Source organism: Formica exsecta, unplaced genomic scaffold, assembly GCF_003651465.1.
Source record: "Formica exsecta isolate Colony F162 unplaced genomic scaffold, ASM365146v1 scaffold80, whole genome shotgun sequence".
NCBI lineage: Eukaryota > Metazoa > Arthropoda > Insecta > Hymenoptera > Formicidae > Formica > Formica exsecta.
In genome coordinates this window covers 412,077-427,899 of record NW_021853570.1, presented here as the reverse complement: position 1 = coordinate 427,899, position 15,823 = coordinate 412,077, and the positions used below count along the sequence as shown (strand labels likewise).

General features: G+C 35.8%; 1 protein-coding gene across 1 annotated transcript in view; it reads left to right on the top strand.

The window, feature by feature from the left end:
- Positions 1–8,225: 8,225 nt before the first annotated feature.
- The window catches only part of LOC115244222, a 40,956-nt gene continuing 33,358 nt past the window's right edge, over positions 8,226–15,823 (top strand). Inside the window, 1 exon segment of the mRNA XM_029821691.1 lies at positions 8,226–8,523. The gene's annotated coding sequence lies outside the window, so the exon portion shown is untranslated.

Sequence of the window (15,823 nt, the reverse complement as noted above, 5' to 3'; positions counted from 1 at the left end):
CAATATTTTGATTTTTAATCTCTAGCACATTTTATTTTGAAAACAATATTTTGATTTTTAATCTCTAGCACATTTTATTCGTGTTAGTTAGATACATAAAAACATATACGTTAAATTTGAGCATTATTGAATAAGAAATGCGGTTTTCTAATTTACGGTAAATTTAGCAAACCACTATTGTGGTGGCATGGTTGTTGAGAAAGTTTGACAATAAGCTTGAATTGTCTTGATCGCGACAGCGAAACCGCAGAGTCCTCACCAACAATTATATGTATAGTCAGTCAGCCAGCACGAACTATGTTACGGTGAGGACTATGAGCTAAATATAAAGGCTAGGACTATAAATTTTTTAAAAACACACAGTACCATTCTAAGTTTCCAAATTTTTTCTTTCTTTAATACACTATCATCTTATAAAATGAAAACAATGTAAAGTATATAATCGCAAATAAATAATAATTTATACTATCTATCTCTCCGCCTGTAATAAATTTCAATAGCTTTCGTAGTTCTCTAGTCGGTTCAAATCTCGTCTCTGCGAGTTCTCGGTTTGGAAGAAATGAAATTGTTTTGTTCTCGTGGCGTAATAATATATTACGTGGAGCGTGGGCTCGCCAATACGTCTACGATTAGAGCTATGGCTGAAGATGATAAATCTGAACCTTCCCTTCTTCTTTCTCGTCGCACGTACGGAAGATGTATACACAGGGACTTGTTATACCATAGCTTACCGCTGTGGTAACGTTAGCCTGTTCATGCGTTTCGTTATGTGTAAAAGCGAGAGTCTACGATCTTGGATCTTTTACATCTAACCGTCATACGGATTGTCGTGGGAAGAATTACGATCGATTTATATACTTAAAATCTTAAATTGCGAAATTATCAACAATTAAAGCAGAGGAATTATAAATTTTTTTAATTTAAAAAAAAAATTTATTAAATAAATAAATTAAATTTTTTAGTGAATTATAAATTAATTTTTTATTTAATTAAAAATTAAATTAATTTTTTTATTAAATAAATTACAGTTTCTATTGATTTAAAAGTTTCCATTTCTTTCTTTTCTTTTGCAAAGAAAATATTTTCTCTGCTACTGCAAAACGTGCCAGCTAGATCTTCACCTGTTTTTCCACCTGCTTGTATTTTCACCGCCGAATAATAATAGCTGCGGTGAATCAAGTATGTGTTCGTAGTAGTTTGTACGATGATGATGCCGCCGCAAAATGCTTGCGGACGATGAACGGCGAGTGTGCATTGGGGAACCATGTCGGTATACTGAGGATAATGACCGAGTAGGATAATTCCTAATCCTTGGGGCAAACGAATATCCCCCTTGGGTAGAGCCTGACCGGTGTACGTGAGAACGATTCGAGATTCGTCGAGAAATGATTTCACTGTCTTCTTAAGTCATCAAGTTTACAACGTGAAAAAATTTCCGCATTTTCGATAATATTATCAGAACCGTAAATACATGATTATAAAAAAAAATTAAGTGCGTTATAAAATACTATAATATATAATATATAAAATAAAAAAAAAATGAAAAGAGATCTAATATAAATATCGTGTAGGATATATATATATATAATCCAAAATTGATTTTACAATAAAATTATTCAAAAGAGAAGGTTTCTTTACACATGCACGCGAATAACATACACGAAGTAAGATTAGAACTATACTTAGATATACGTAGGTTCCACTGATGTATTTTGAGATTGATAGCAGTTAAGACAGAAACCAAGCCAAACACTCGTTTTTCTTGAAGAGCAGGTCTTGCACGTGCGGAAGTATAAACGATAATAGCATAGAACGTTAGGTGGTGACAATCGAGTGTATCGCAGAGACCACGGAATGCACCATCAAGGCCAGATAATACCGCTTTGGTACTTCTAATCCTTGCGGTATATGAGCTCACGCGCAAACACATCCGTGTCGGTCGCGACACAGACAGCGCGTATAGACAGAATAATCGCCTGCATTTGTAATCGTCTCGCTTCCGCCATTAGTGCCGAGTGCCTTTGCAGCAGACGAGTTCGCTTTTAGAATCCGCATCAACAAGTCGAGCACTGTCATCCGCCAGCACGCACTCCAAGACGCTAAAAGATTCCCCCCATGGCTTTTTCCCGTTTTATCGCGAGCTCTTCCTGGTGCGCAGAAACGAGGACAATCGCCTTCCTAAACGCGTTTTTAAACACTACACAGTTGGAAAGTTTAGCTTAAATTTAACATACATATATATTGTGTGTCCGTAATGGCCCACACATAAATACACAATTTTTATATTTTCCAACTGTAGATTCCAGCTAATTTTCTTTCATGAAATCGACAAGGTTTCGCGATAACAAAAATTTGACAAAGAAACGTTGTTAATTTTCCTATTATTAATATTTTAAAATTCACACATTACATTTTTCTTAATATAAAATTGAATATATATTTTTCAAACCATTACGCTCGTAAATTGCCTCTCTTTCTGTTACGTTTAAATTAATTATACATGAAAATATTCACACTGTACATTCGCGAAGTTTATTTGCGACGCGTTTGATTTTCGAAGCTCGGGGTTGCTATTTTTACCCGATGATCTCTCGGATTTATTATTGAGATCAGCTACGTTACACTACCGTTAAATTCGACCCAATGATAATATCCCGACGATATCGCACTTGAGATCCGTGACTCTTGGTCAGACATTTGCGTCGAGTTTCGATCATCCGGCGACATACTTTCGCGTCTGTTTTGTCGAGATACACCGTCGATTATTTCGGATATCGATACTTATGCAGGAGGATCAAAGAGATGCCCGACCCGTAATTGGCGCTCGTCGACCTCCCACGATTGCCCTTTCTGTCAATTATATCCGGCGTGCGTTGACGAGTTTTTTCGATGATATTTTTTCCTGATGGGATATCGAAAAATTTCATCAAAATTTGCCTCACAATCAGTCGAGGAATCTACCTCAAACGAGCTTCCGCCTGAAAATCCTCGCGACGATTCTCCCCCTCCGGCCGATATATGAATATAATTAAATCCCGTCTTATCTGCAGCATCATCTCTCGCCTCTCCCCCTTTCTTTATCGCGCGCTTAATTATCATTAGTTGTGATGTCTCTTCGAGTTCCGAGATTTGCATAAAAATCGCGCCGGACTTCCTCCGTCAAATCATTTTCACCCACGACAAATATAATTGAGCGAAATTCCGTTACTTTATCAGCAATGTCGAATATATACTCGTTGGCGAGAATTTCACGATTATTAATAGGACACAAATCATTGGGAGGAAGAAAATTGAAAAGATGAATAGAGAAAAAAAAATTTTCTCGCATCCCTCTTTTTCCGCTTCCGAAAAATAACAAACGATACTTTCGTACGATACGATCGCAGATTTAGCGATCGACTAATTCACGATGAGAGATCAGCGTGATTTAAACGCCACGTCAACCTCGAAGGTATATCCCCGCTCGATACAAGACAAATACGGTCAATGATGTATCTCCTCGCAGTTTCCATCTCCATTACAAATTAGTCGGACTCGGTACAAAGGCGCCGAGCGCGATTCGAGAAGGATTCTCCAATGCACGCACACGCACGTACGCATGTAGCGCGCGTGTATAATGTATCCGTACAAATGGACAGTGGTTTAAGTCGGCGGTTATACAGGAAATTGATGATCGGCATGCATTTACACGGGACACGATCGAGGAATGGAAGCTCGGCCAAGATTGATGTATGTAGACATGCGCGCATTTTTTAATCTAGCTGTGGAATAAACTCGGTACATGCGATCTACGAGAGTGATACTGTATGTCGGAGCATCCAAACTCGTCGCGTCATCTATCAATGTTCGAGAAATTTGAATAAATTAATTTCCTTATTGATTGTTAAATTCCGTCCGTTTTGATCGATCTTTTGATACTCTAAATACAAATGTTAAGAGCATTATGTCAAGAACGAAAGACGATACCCTCTATAAATCTCGAAGCCGCATCGGAAGATGATTAAACTGTCAGAAATGTGTTTTACAGATGTTCCCGACTTCTCAAACTTTCTCCGAACGTACGTTATAGTTATGATTATCTTAGCACCGACTAAGCAATTATCCTTTGATCGTTATGTTCGATAGACGCGAAGGTCGAACTGAAGCTTTGAGTAGCAAGTAATAACTTGCGGAAGGCTGTTTGCGATTAAAAGCGATCCGGCGTTACTCTTCTAATGAACAACCATCTACCGTAATTACTCTCGAAGCTCGCGTGCACTTCGTGGAATGTATCCGCAGTTATAAACGATTAGAGGATGATCCTCAGCCGCGAATTCATCTTCGTAACCCATACGATTATTCCCGGTTAGCTATCTTTTTTCTCTCTTCTTTTCCACGCGATGATGTAAATAACTACTTGACAAGCGTAAAAATTTAAGCAAATATGCACTCGAAGACCTCGCGAATCATATTGGAAAGCATTAAGGCGATCAGTCATAGTCACTCTTGATCGTTCGAGCCTCCCTCATTAGTGTCAATGTTATTGAAGATTATGAACACGAGATTATCTCATATGAGAGAGTCATTAAGGATCAATTGCACCAACTTTGATCAATGTAGATGGACAGAACTAGAATTTAGAGATAAATAACAAATCGCTAGAATTGATCGATCCATATCTATAAGAAAATGCAGTTCAAAGTTTTATAAAAAAGGATTTCGTGATCTAAGAATTTTATTTTTTATTATAATAATTCGATCTCTGTATGATTTTTTATTATATAAATTACAATTTCATAATTTTTTGTAAACTTTACCGAATAAAAATACGAAAAAAACGCTCGATAGAATGTATAAATCTAAATGAAAATTATACAACTTTTTAGAACTCGAAGAAGATCATTTTCATTGTCAGTTTTTATGTTTCAAAAAGATTATTTATGTATGTATGTACGTATTAGACGAGAAAGATTAATAACAATTTCACAATCGGTTAATTATCATATTCATACTTTACATGATGACAATAATCGCTTTTGTTCGACAGAGAAGATATTCATGCAAGTCAAAGTTTAATATGTGGTCCTTTCTTTGTGCACATCTTTGCTCGCACGCATTATTATTCAATGCGTAATGATAATACGCCATGTATACCGGTTTATGTCTCGAAGAGAAACATCAATTATCGCGTCTATATAGCGAAATGAGAATGTGGCGATCGTAAAAAAAAAAAAAAAAAAAGAAATGATAACGGAAGAAAATAACACGCGATTTCGCGATAATATCTTAATTCTTTGCGAGTACACGAAAGTCATTTCGTGTACCCAATTACGAACAGTTAAAGTAGTATACCGGTTTATGTCTCGAAGAGAAACATCAATTATCGCGTCTATATAGCGAAATGAGAATGTGGCGATCGTAAAAAAAAAAAAAAAAAAAGAAATGATAACGGAAGAAAATAACACGCGATTTCGCGATAATATCTTAATTCTTTGCGAGTACACGAAAGTCATTTCGTGTACCCAATTACGAACAGTTAAACGGAATGACGCATGCTTTGTCGATGCTCCCAAATGGGATTTCGGGGAGATGATGTTGAGGAATCGAGGGTGTCGAGTCAGCGTGTGTTGGTCATTAAAGTTCGCACCCCGCTTACCATCGATCAAAATAAATCGCTCGCGAATGGTCCAGACCGACAATATCACCAAACTCTTCATCGTGTTAACTTCATAAGCGGAGGATCGTGGTGGATAAGTGGTTCCCGGAATAATTTACGAGCGTGCCCTTTTCGAACCATATCCGGATGTCGATGTATAATGATGAATAAATACATATAATGGCAGCGCTTATTGAACTGTTAACTCTCGAATGGTATAGAAAAAAAAGAGTTTCAATGAGTCGATCAATATTGTCGATGAAAAAAAAAATAATAGGAAAACTCGGCATATTTATAAGACCAATATATGCATGCGCTAATAAAATTAGTGTCTTTAATACTAGACATTGTTAATATGTTTTGTGCCAGATTAATTGATGATTTTCGGTTTATGTATATTGCGTTCTATATTCTCGAAACTAATAATTTTGCTTATAACATGTATATTTTAAATATTTATATAATATTAAATATTTAAATCAAATATTTATAATTAGTTGGCCCTCGAATCGAGATAAAAGATAAAATACGTTCTCTATTGCAAGGACACAGATATTCTCAAATAAATCATTAAAAACGTTCTCTCCCTTTCATTTTTCTTCTGGCATACATTTATTTCATTCGCGCAATACTTCTTCCTATCTGTTGTGCCGACAGGATGCTCGCAGCAACGACGAGAAGACGGTACTTTCAGATCTTAAACATTTACGCAGTTGTACTCAATACAGATTTATCGTAATGAAAACGCGAATGAGAAATCGCGGCCATTTATAACACTATATTTGCGACGTAAATACATATACACACGCAAGAATGTTTACTAAAATAAAGCGTACATATATATAAAAAATACGTAAACAATAATACTTTCTCATATCTTTTCAAGCAACGGTTATGTTATTATAATTATCTTGTATACATTTTTGTACAAACCAAAAACATACATTTACTGATATATGAAAATAGTATTTACTTTATTCTTTTGAAAAACTTATGAAGAATAGTAAAATATTATTATTCGTTGCATTTTTAATTGGAAAACGCGAAAAGCCGTGAAATATTGCATATAGGAAAAATAGAAAAGAATATATATTAGAATCTCTATTTGTCAGCAAACACGTGCGATATTGACGCACCTATGCATTCGCGAGACTTCCGATTCTCTACTGACATGTTCGTTTACGATGTCAAAAGTAAATTTTTGCGCTATAACTACCATCTCTCTTTTAAAAACACATTTATTAGCGTTTTTGGAAAATTTGTATAATTGCGAACATTGAATGAAAATTTAGTTTGATTTTCTTAGATTTAATTATTATATCAAGAAATTCGAATAGAAGTATGCTACGAAATCGTAAAACTATAGCATATATATAATAGCATTTCATATTAATATTTTAAAAAGCAGACAATTATTGGATTCTAAAAATCAGAAAAAAATATAATATATATTTCTTCTCTCGAAAAGTTCAAGTATCTCTCGAGAGAAGGAAAATTTGATTTCAAACTTTGGTAGTTAAAATCACTAATTATGGTATTCTGTACATTTCCCTTATCTTATCATTCATAAAATTATATACTTCATTTTATAAACCGTCCGTCACTTGAAAAATAGCCCGAAGAGATAAAGAAGAAGTTACGAGAGATAAGTTTGATCTTCGAAATTTGTTGTCCCGTTTCACGGAAGCTGATGGGCTGGCCCGTTTGGCGTTCATTGACGAGAAAATGTGATCGTTTCAACCGACGACGACGACGAGGACGAAACGCGTCGCTCTGCGAGATTCTCGCACCCGATATCGGCAATAATTGCGGTGATCGATGGGATCGCGCAAAGATCGGCTTATCGGTCGTACCAAAACGATCGTGTGGAGAGGGAGAAGAAGGGGTGGTAGAACGAGCAGGGGCACCGATCTCGGGGTTCATTGCCACCGATTCCGTCGGGGCCGATCGGGCCCCGGGTACGATCGTTAAATATCACATTCCCGTTCATTTACATACTTACTCGTGCATGCGTGCATGTGCGTGCGTTATAAGGGCGCGGTCGCCGGCGACGCATTATAATTTAGCGCGCGCGCATAAGCGGCGATGATGATCGGTCGGCCATCGATAACGAATGGGGGAAGAAGGGTCCTGATTGAATAAACAGTGTTTAACCCTTCGCACGTCGGGACGATTGTTGCACGGAGGCAAGCGGTGAAGAGATGCGTTTCTCGGTAACTTCCTATCGGCCACACGAATCTACGCTTTGAACGACGATGGGATCGAGAAGATACGTGACCGAAAGAAGTGTACTTTGTTATTTCAATTTTTTCTTATAAAATTAGATTCTGTATCTCAAAAATATCCTACGGAATAAAACTAGACCGTTTTTTTTTTTTAATTTCAGACAATTGTACACGAAAAACAGCATGTTATAAGGTCGAACTATGCAATTTTAAACATAAAAGAACTAAATATCCAAGATTTAAAAATACTAACATATCGTTTAAACGTGAATAGAAAATATGTAAAATGCCGAAAAAATCAATTTCTAATATGCTTAAAAAAAAATTTCTAGAAATAATTAATTTTTCGTACTGCTAGAGTACTGGGCTTTTAATTGAGAACAAACAAGATTCGCTTAAAGTGAAAGGGAAAAACACATTTTCCTACATTCTTTACACTCCTCACTCCTCGTAGAGTAGTCTGTCAAATCATTGAAAAATAATAAATATTATTCTTGTCTCGCGTCACCTCCTTCATACGCAGGCGCAGGTGTATTTAGACAGTTCTCGCGTGTTCTCAGGTGTATTTAAACAGTGTCCGTTTGTATATCGCGTACGGGTTTACATAGCGCGCCTCGAGGTTTTCTGGGAACAATTCCGTGCGGCTTCTAAAGAAGAAAGTAGGTAGGTAGGTAGGAATATTGTGTTCGAGCATAGAAATGATTTGTTTGCACCTGTCAAACTGTCGCGAGACACGGGAGGAAGCCAACACGGAATCCCGGAGTTGGCTCGAATCAAAACCGTGAAACAAGAGCTCGAGAATTGGTCCCCGAACGGGCGAGGGATTCTAAATACCAGCTGAAGGGTCTCCTCTCTAACGGCAATCGAAATGTTACCGCGAACACCCAAGCTCGATTCCACCGTATGCGATTAATAGAGGATAATTAGACACTGGGTTAAATGATTAACATTGTCCAATTGAAATTTTACTATTTTTAGCGCCTCTTCAAGCCGTACACTGTTAGGAAATTTGGCTTAAATTTAACATATATCGCATGTCCCAAATAGTCCACATATTTTTATGTTAATTTAACATAATATGGATGTGTTGAATGGTAATATCTGGTAATACTATATTTTTCAATATAAAATGAATGCAAACTTTATAGTAACTTGAAATAAATTTTGTCAATAATCAACATAATTTTATTGATAAAATTTACTTGGAAAAATGTTATTGACGGTCTGTAATCTCTCACTCCTATTGTAGAATAAAATCAATATTTTTTTCTGTAAATTTTAATAGATGAATCTTGTCACTAATAATACGGAACATATCTATGTGTAAAATTAAAAATATGTGCACATTGTGTTATTTTTACACATTTTTCAGTTATTTTAATAATTTAACATTAGAATTTAATTAATACAACAGCAATACGTTAAATTAACGTGTTAAATATTTAAGACAAAAATTTTAACCGGCATATTTTTTAACATGAAAACATAAATTTTTCAAGAATGTACTTTTCATTCAAATATAGTCGTCAATTACATGATATCTGAATTGGCCGTAACTTGGATAAAGGACTTGGAAAGTCTCAGATATAAAGTCTGATACAGATATGGGTGTAATTAATTTTTTTTCCCAAAAAGACTTGTGCCATATAGCTGTCGAAGAATTAATTACCATTGTTACGTTCTTCACGTGCAATTTTTTCTGATTCTTTCACTGAAGAACGAAAAATACATTTAATGCGTACCTCGGATCCTGATTTGTCGTCCCGAAAACAGCTTTCGTTTCTCGTGCAACAAGATCTGGAAAGTTGAATAATGCATATGTTGCATGGCAGCCATGCGCAATTTTGCTGGGTGGATCTCTCGGACCGAACGAGAGGGATGCCCGTTTAATTTATGTACGTTTAATGTTTCGATGGGAGGGGATCTCCTCGCGCGTCCCTTTCGAGTTCCGCCCGTCCTTATCAAAAGTTAAGCGGCGCGCACTAATTTGTATGATTGGACCATAAATCGCGAAACGCGAGACGCTGCCCTAGCGCGCGGAGGTCCTATGTGTACGTGTCTCGGACCCATAATTCGGATCGGTTTAAATTCGCCATTATGGTCTGTTTATCGCCACCCCGGTCGATCGCGTTAAATCACAGGACCGAGCGTTCGTGATTCGAATTATGCGGTCATACTTTCACATTAAATTAATTAACATTGACATATTTATCGCGTCCTCTTCCATTGCTCGAGAAGATCGTACTCGAAGAACATTGTTCGTCGAACATCGCAAAGTGAAAAACATAATCATCTTCCGCGTTTTACTTTGACTTTATAACTGCGTCAGCATTGCGACTCAAATATGCAGCGAAATTGCATATATAAGTGGTATCGATGTTTAATTAATTATTGATTTCCTGGTTTTAAAGGGCCTAAACTACTAATATAAAAATTAATAATTTTTAGAATTTTTTTTGAAGGATATTAGAAATTGATCGTTTTGACGCTTTACATATGTTTTTTTTTTTTTAATATTTAAACAGTACGTCAGTATTTTTGTCTTGAATATTGAGCTTTTTTTTTGTCAGTAAACTCGGCTAGTTTTATTCTGGATATTTATGAGCAGGATATTTATGATGAGATACTGAATCTAATTTCATTAGAGAAAATTGAAAAATGACAAAGTAGGGTCATTTTAAAATTAGAATTTTAATTTTGTTGAAACTTATTCATTTCTTGAAGGTCAGAAAGATATTAATTTATCAGTTCTTTTAAATTCTATTTAGGTTTAATACCCTTAAAAAAGATGTTCTCTTTTATTTAAAAAAGAATTGAAGTTATTCGGTTCATTAGTTTTCGAGATATTCGTCACACCAACTTTGAAAACAATATTTTGAGGAAAACGCGCGCTAAAGTTTTGCAGGCCCATTTGAAGATCCGCATGCTATCCTATACAAAGTCTTATAACTCCGTCAATTTCGCGAAATTTTCAATAAAATTTTAAAGACGTATTCTTCGGACATCATACTTTCAGAGAATGTAAAAAATCATTTTTTCAAATTCTTTAAAATGAACTGAGCTCTTAATCAATTTACACACTCGTTAATTCTGCGTAAGTCTCGTTCTTTCGTATTAAATCAATAAAATACGCACGATGCGATCTCCTCTTGGGATAACGTCGGTTAGGTTTGTTTGGAGGATTCGATATGATATATCGAATGTCTCTGGCGTTGCTTTTAATTCGCTTTCGGGAGGACGACGAGACACGGGACGGAAGTGCGTGATCCAAGACGGACGCACGTAGCTGGTTGCAGGCGGTGCAGCAAGATCCCGACTTGATTTGCGATACGGCCGGCTCGCAAGTGGTATTATTATGGACTGTAAACCATTCGCCAAGCTCGAAAAATCATTGTGCACTGCGAGCGAGGCGAGATATTCGATCGTTGCGGCTCGCAAAAGTCCGTTCGGATTCGATAGACTGTACGCACGTATAGATGCCAAAGCGAAAGAGGGATAATAAATTTGGCAAACAGTATCGTATCTAGGCCAAGATCAACTTGGCCGCGGGTATCGCAGAAAAAAAGAAAATATTATTTTGTCTGTACACCTCGCATATCAATATATCTGTATATTAATGTAAACATGAAAGTTATCTCGACGTCTTTCATCTCGACTGCTATCATGCTATCACGTATATTATAAATAATTACCGGAATTTCTTTCTCTCGCATTCTTTAGACAATGTATCTCTCTATATTTGTGTATAATATAACATGCCTATTATGTAGAATGTTTCTGATACTGCAAAGTATCATCTTTTAAGAAGCATATTTTTTAATATTTTTTAATAATTTTTATATTATATTATTATATATTATTTTTTGTTTATTTTTATATTACAGTAATTATAATTATACATATAATAATCATTAAATATAATATATCAAAGAATGTAATGTTATATCCGTGTCTGTAGTTTTAAATAGTATTGTTTTATACTATTTATATATTTTAAATCAGGAAAATTACCAATTTTTTTTTTGATATTATCATTCTCTCTTCGAAAAATGGCCGATGGAATTTCTCTTTTTTCGATTAAAGCATCAGAAGAGATCGAAGATGAGACGATACTACGATCGTGATAGAAACGGCAATATCGATACTCGCGTTCGTGACGTTATAAAGTAGCAGGTATAATCGTGAATTGGAAGCTTCCACGCGGACGCAATATTGTCCGATCGAATCTCGATACTAAACAAATCAGTTTGGGTCATCGGCATCGAAAATCGTATCGAGCGAGGTTGCGAGTCGGCCGGCGAAGAAGTACCGGCAAAGTCAACGGCGGCTTCGCATCTTTATTAAAGGGACCGAAAGAAGCTCGAGATAGCTCGGAACTCTTTCGCTTTCTTCGCATGTGTAAGAACCAAGTCCGATGAGAAAACAGGCGGAAGTTAATCTCACGTTGAGCAGAACCTATTATCGGTGCAATTATCGATTTTGACATATTTATGACAGTTCAAAAAAGTCAAGAAAATAAATTATTTAGGTTGCAAAAAATACTGTATTATCATATATTATATGTTATTTATATTATTATATATTATACGCATATTTTAGTTATTTTTATATTATTTTTTAAATTATTTTTATATTGCATTTTATATTATTTAGTAAAAAAAGTATTTGATAGTATCGTGTTGCTTGTATAGATAGCAGATCGCGAATTTACAAAATTTAAAAAAATATAACTATATCTGTGTATATGAAAATTTTTTCGTTTTTTATTCTTCAAGTGATCCGCAATCTTTTTTTTATAGTTTAACGAATCTTGCATGCAATCATTCATATCGCAACTGATTGATCTACTTGTTCGCTGTTGGCGAAGCGTATCAAATGTACGTACGTACAATTTATCCTCGCATTGTTTTAACGGTACAGGATATAAGTATCTAATTTCTCATACGTTTATTCGCCTGTATATTTATTAATCATTCGATATTTATTTTGCTTTTACTAATTCGATCTTATCAAGAACATGAATTTTGCTAGATCAGTATAAATTAGCATCTTCTTAGATTTCGGATTGAATATTAATTAGTGAAATTATTGCACACTGTTGCACAAATTAGCTGAGGAATTTGGCGAGTAACGTAGTTTCTACGCGTGCGATCGAGATACTTGATACGGATGGAATAATTTTTGCCATTTGAAAATAATTTTAAAGGACGTTTGTATAAATAACTGCTGAAAAAAATGACATCTCTATTCGATATACGTGGCTTCTGTTGCTCGTAACTAAATACACCGTTAACTAATACGATCGGAGAATCTCCGCAATGGAATGTTATTTACTTCGCGAGTCGTTCTTCGAGAATTTATGAGCGCGAGAGGAAGACGAAAGAATGACGGAGAGAGAAGACATATTTATTTAAACATAAATATAAAACATAATAAATTTGCCCACACAACGCGATTTGCCAAACCGGTGAATTTCTGATAAAGCAATTTGCCAAATTTACAAGCGTGAATGCGAGAAATAACGATACGGTCATCCTTTTTTTTTCGCGACTATCGGTTGTTCGATTTTAATATTAGCATTATTCTTTCTTCGCGGCAACATATTTTAAAGGATTTATAAAATAACGGTACAGGAAAATATATATAGTATACGCGAACTGCACGACGTCTCGCATAGAAGTATATTACCGCAGATGGTTGAGGAGTCTTTGTATCGGAATTTTTAGATTCTCCGCTCGTAGGATATATAGTAACCGCACATTGCACCTCATCGGCACCTATTTAATCTCTGTCTCGAGTAATCATCCGTATATCCACAGTCAATTTCGAATCGTCCCGTCTGCTGACGCGTGCTGTTTCATTTCATGACGTGTCAATGGTCTATGTGCCATTTATCGAATCGCTTTGCGATTTTACGCTTATTGTCGGCTCAACTTCCGTCTCTCTTGACTTCGATAATTACACTAGAATCGACTGAAAAGCTTTTATCTTTCGTCTCGCCGAAAAGAATCTTTGAAGGATCGTCTAGTCCATTAAAGATTCGGACTCGCGATTATTTGAAATAAATAATTACACAGGTTTAGATTAAATTACTCTATATACGAAAAAAAGTTTTGATTCCTCTTTTTAATTTACGAAGCGCTAAACTTCTTTTATATAAGTAAAAGGATAATTATCGCACACGCGATTATTGCTCGTTCCTTCAGGCTATCGCGCTTATAGGTTTTTAATTTGATAATATTAACATAAATTTCGATTAAATTTGCAAGAATTAAATAGAGATAAATCTAGTAAATAAATGATATAATAAATAAAAATAAATTTTAATATAAATAAATAAATTTGGACACATTTATCCCCAAATACAGTTAGTCGCACTTGCTATGTAAATCAAAGACATGTGTCATTAGTACAGCGTGTTAAGAAGAAATCGCGCGAGGAATCCCGGCACAGGACTCGTAAAATTCGCCACTCTAAAGCGCTTAAGAAGTGGGAGAGGAAGGGGATTAAGATGAATTTTTATAGCATTCTATCTCAGCGCGATACGACTCACTCGGACCTGGATTGTCACGCGGTCCTTTATCGTCGTTGAGAGCCTCGTTCTTCTTTTCTTCCTCCTCTTTTTTTTTTCCTCTTATAACCGACCGATATGGCGCGAGGAAAAGAGCGGAGAACGAGGAGACGACAAGGGGGCTGCCGTGACGACGAAACGACATCGACGCCTCTGATGGGGCCGCGAAATTACAGCGTAGGAAGTACGGTGAGACAACGGTGAACCCGTCTCTCGAGGGGAAAGTACGAGGCCCCGTCGCGATTAATTAAATATTACTGCAAAAAACTGTTTTAGAAAATAGTGTTATTTTAATCTGTACAAAATAGTTATTTTAATTTAAAAAAACGGTTATTAATATTTTTAAAAAATGTCATACAAAATAATTGTTTTATACTTTTACAAAAATAATAGAAACAATAACGCCAATTTTAAGAATAAAAACTTTATTTTTAAGTAGAAATATTTTAACCGAAAAAATTGTTGTACAAAATAGTTGTTCCAATAATCATTTATCAAAAGATAAAAAAATTGAGAATTGATACAAGGGCCCGTGTCGCGATTAATCAAAACTATCATCAGATGCGTGGTCTCTGACGCGGGGAATTACGCTGAGAATGACGAAGAAGAAAGCTTGCGTGCTGCCGGAGATCAGTAGTTTTGCTAAATGTTCGCCGCTGACGTGTAAAGTACCGTCGTCGATTCTACATGCTTTTATTCGCGGGCGGTTGGTAAGGATCGACGGTTTTCGTGAGAAGCGTAACACGCCGCGGGCTAGAACTGTTCAGAATATCAAGGCCGGAAGAATCCGCGTGGTGATCCTTCGGAGGATCTTATTTCGCGAATTCATCGTTTAACTGCTTATAAGTGACGGACTCTGCGATATCGATAATAATTCTGATAATGAATCTGCGGTTGTAAGGACCTTTCGAGATATCCTCTTATCCGGAGACAGGTGGCTATATCGGTCTTTCTCTTTCTCTCTCTTCTCTGCTACTATCATCGCAAATGGTTGAAGTGTTGTATTGTATGACAATTTTTTTGCTGTTTATCGTACAAGCAAACTTATCAAATATCATCGACAGATGTCTAAACGAGAAGTTACGTCAAACAAGAGTCATGTCGTGTCAAACACAAGTTTCTCTCACTTATTGCGGTGAAGCTTGTTCGCCGTCACAGATATCTTCGGAATTTCAATTAATAATAAATCATTATTACATATAACCAACTCTTAGAGTCCTCCCCCGAAAGTTGGTTACAATAACCGTTTCGAAATATCTCATATCATTGAAGCATATTTTGATAGCTTTCTTAATGTTCAATGGCTTGATGGTTAGGCTCCGCTTGTGATATAGTGTTTAAAAAAATCGTTATAATAAATTTTTAAATTTACATATACATAAATAATCTAAT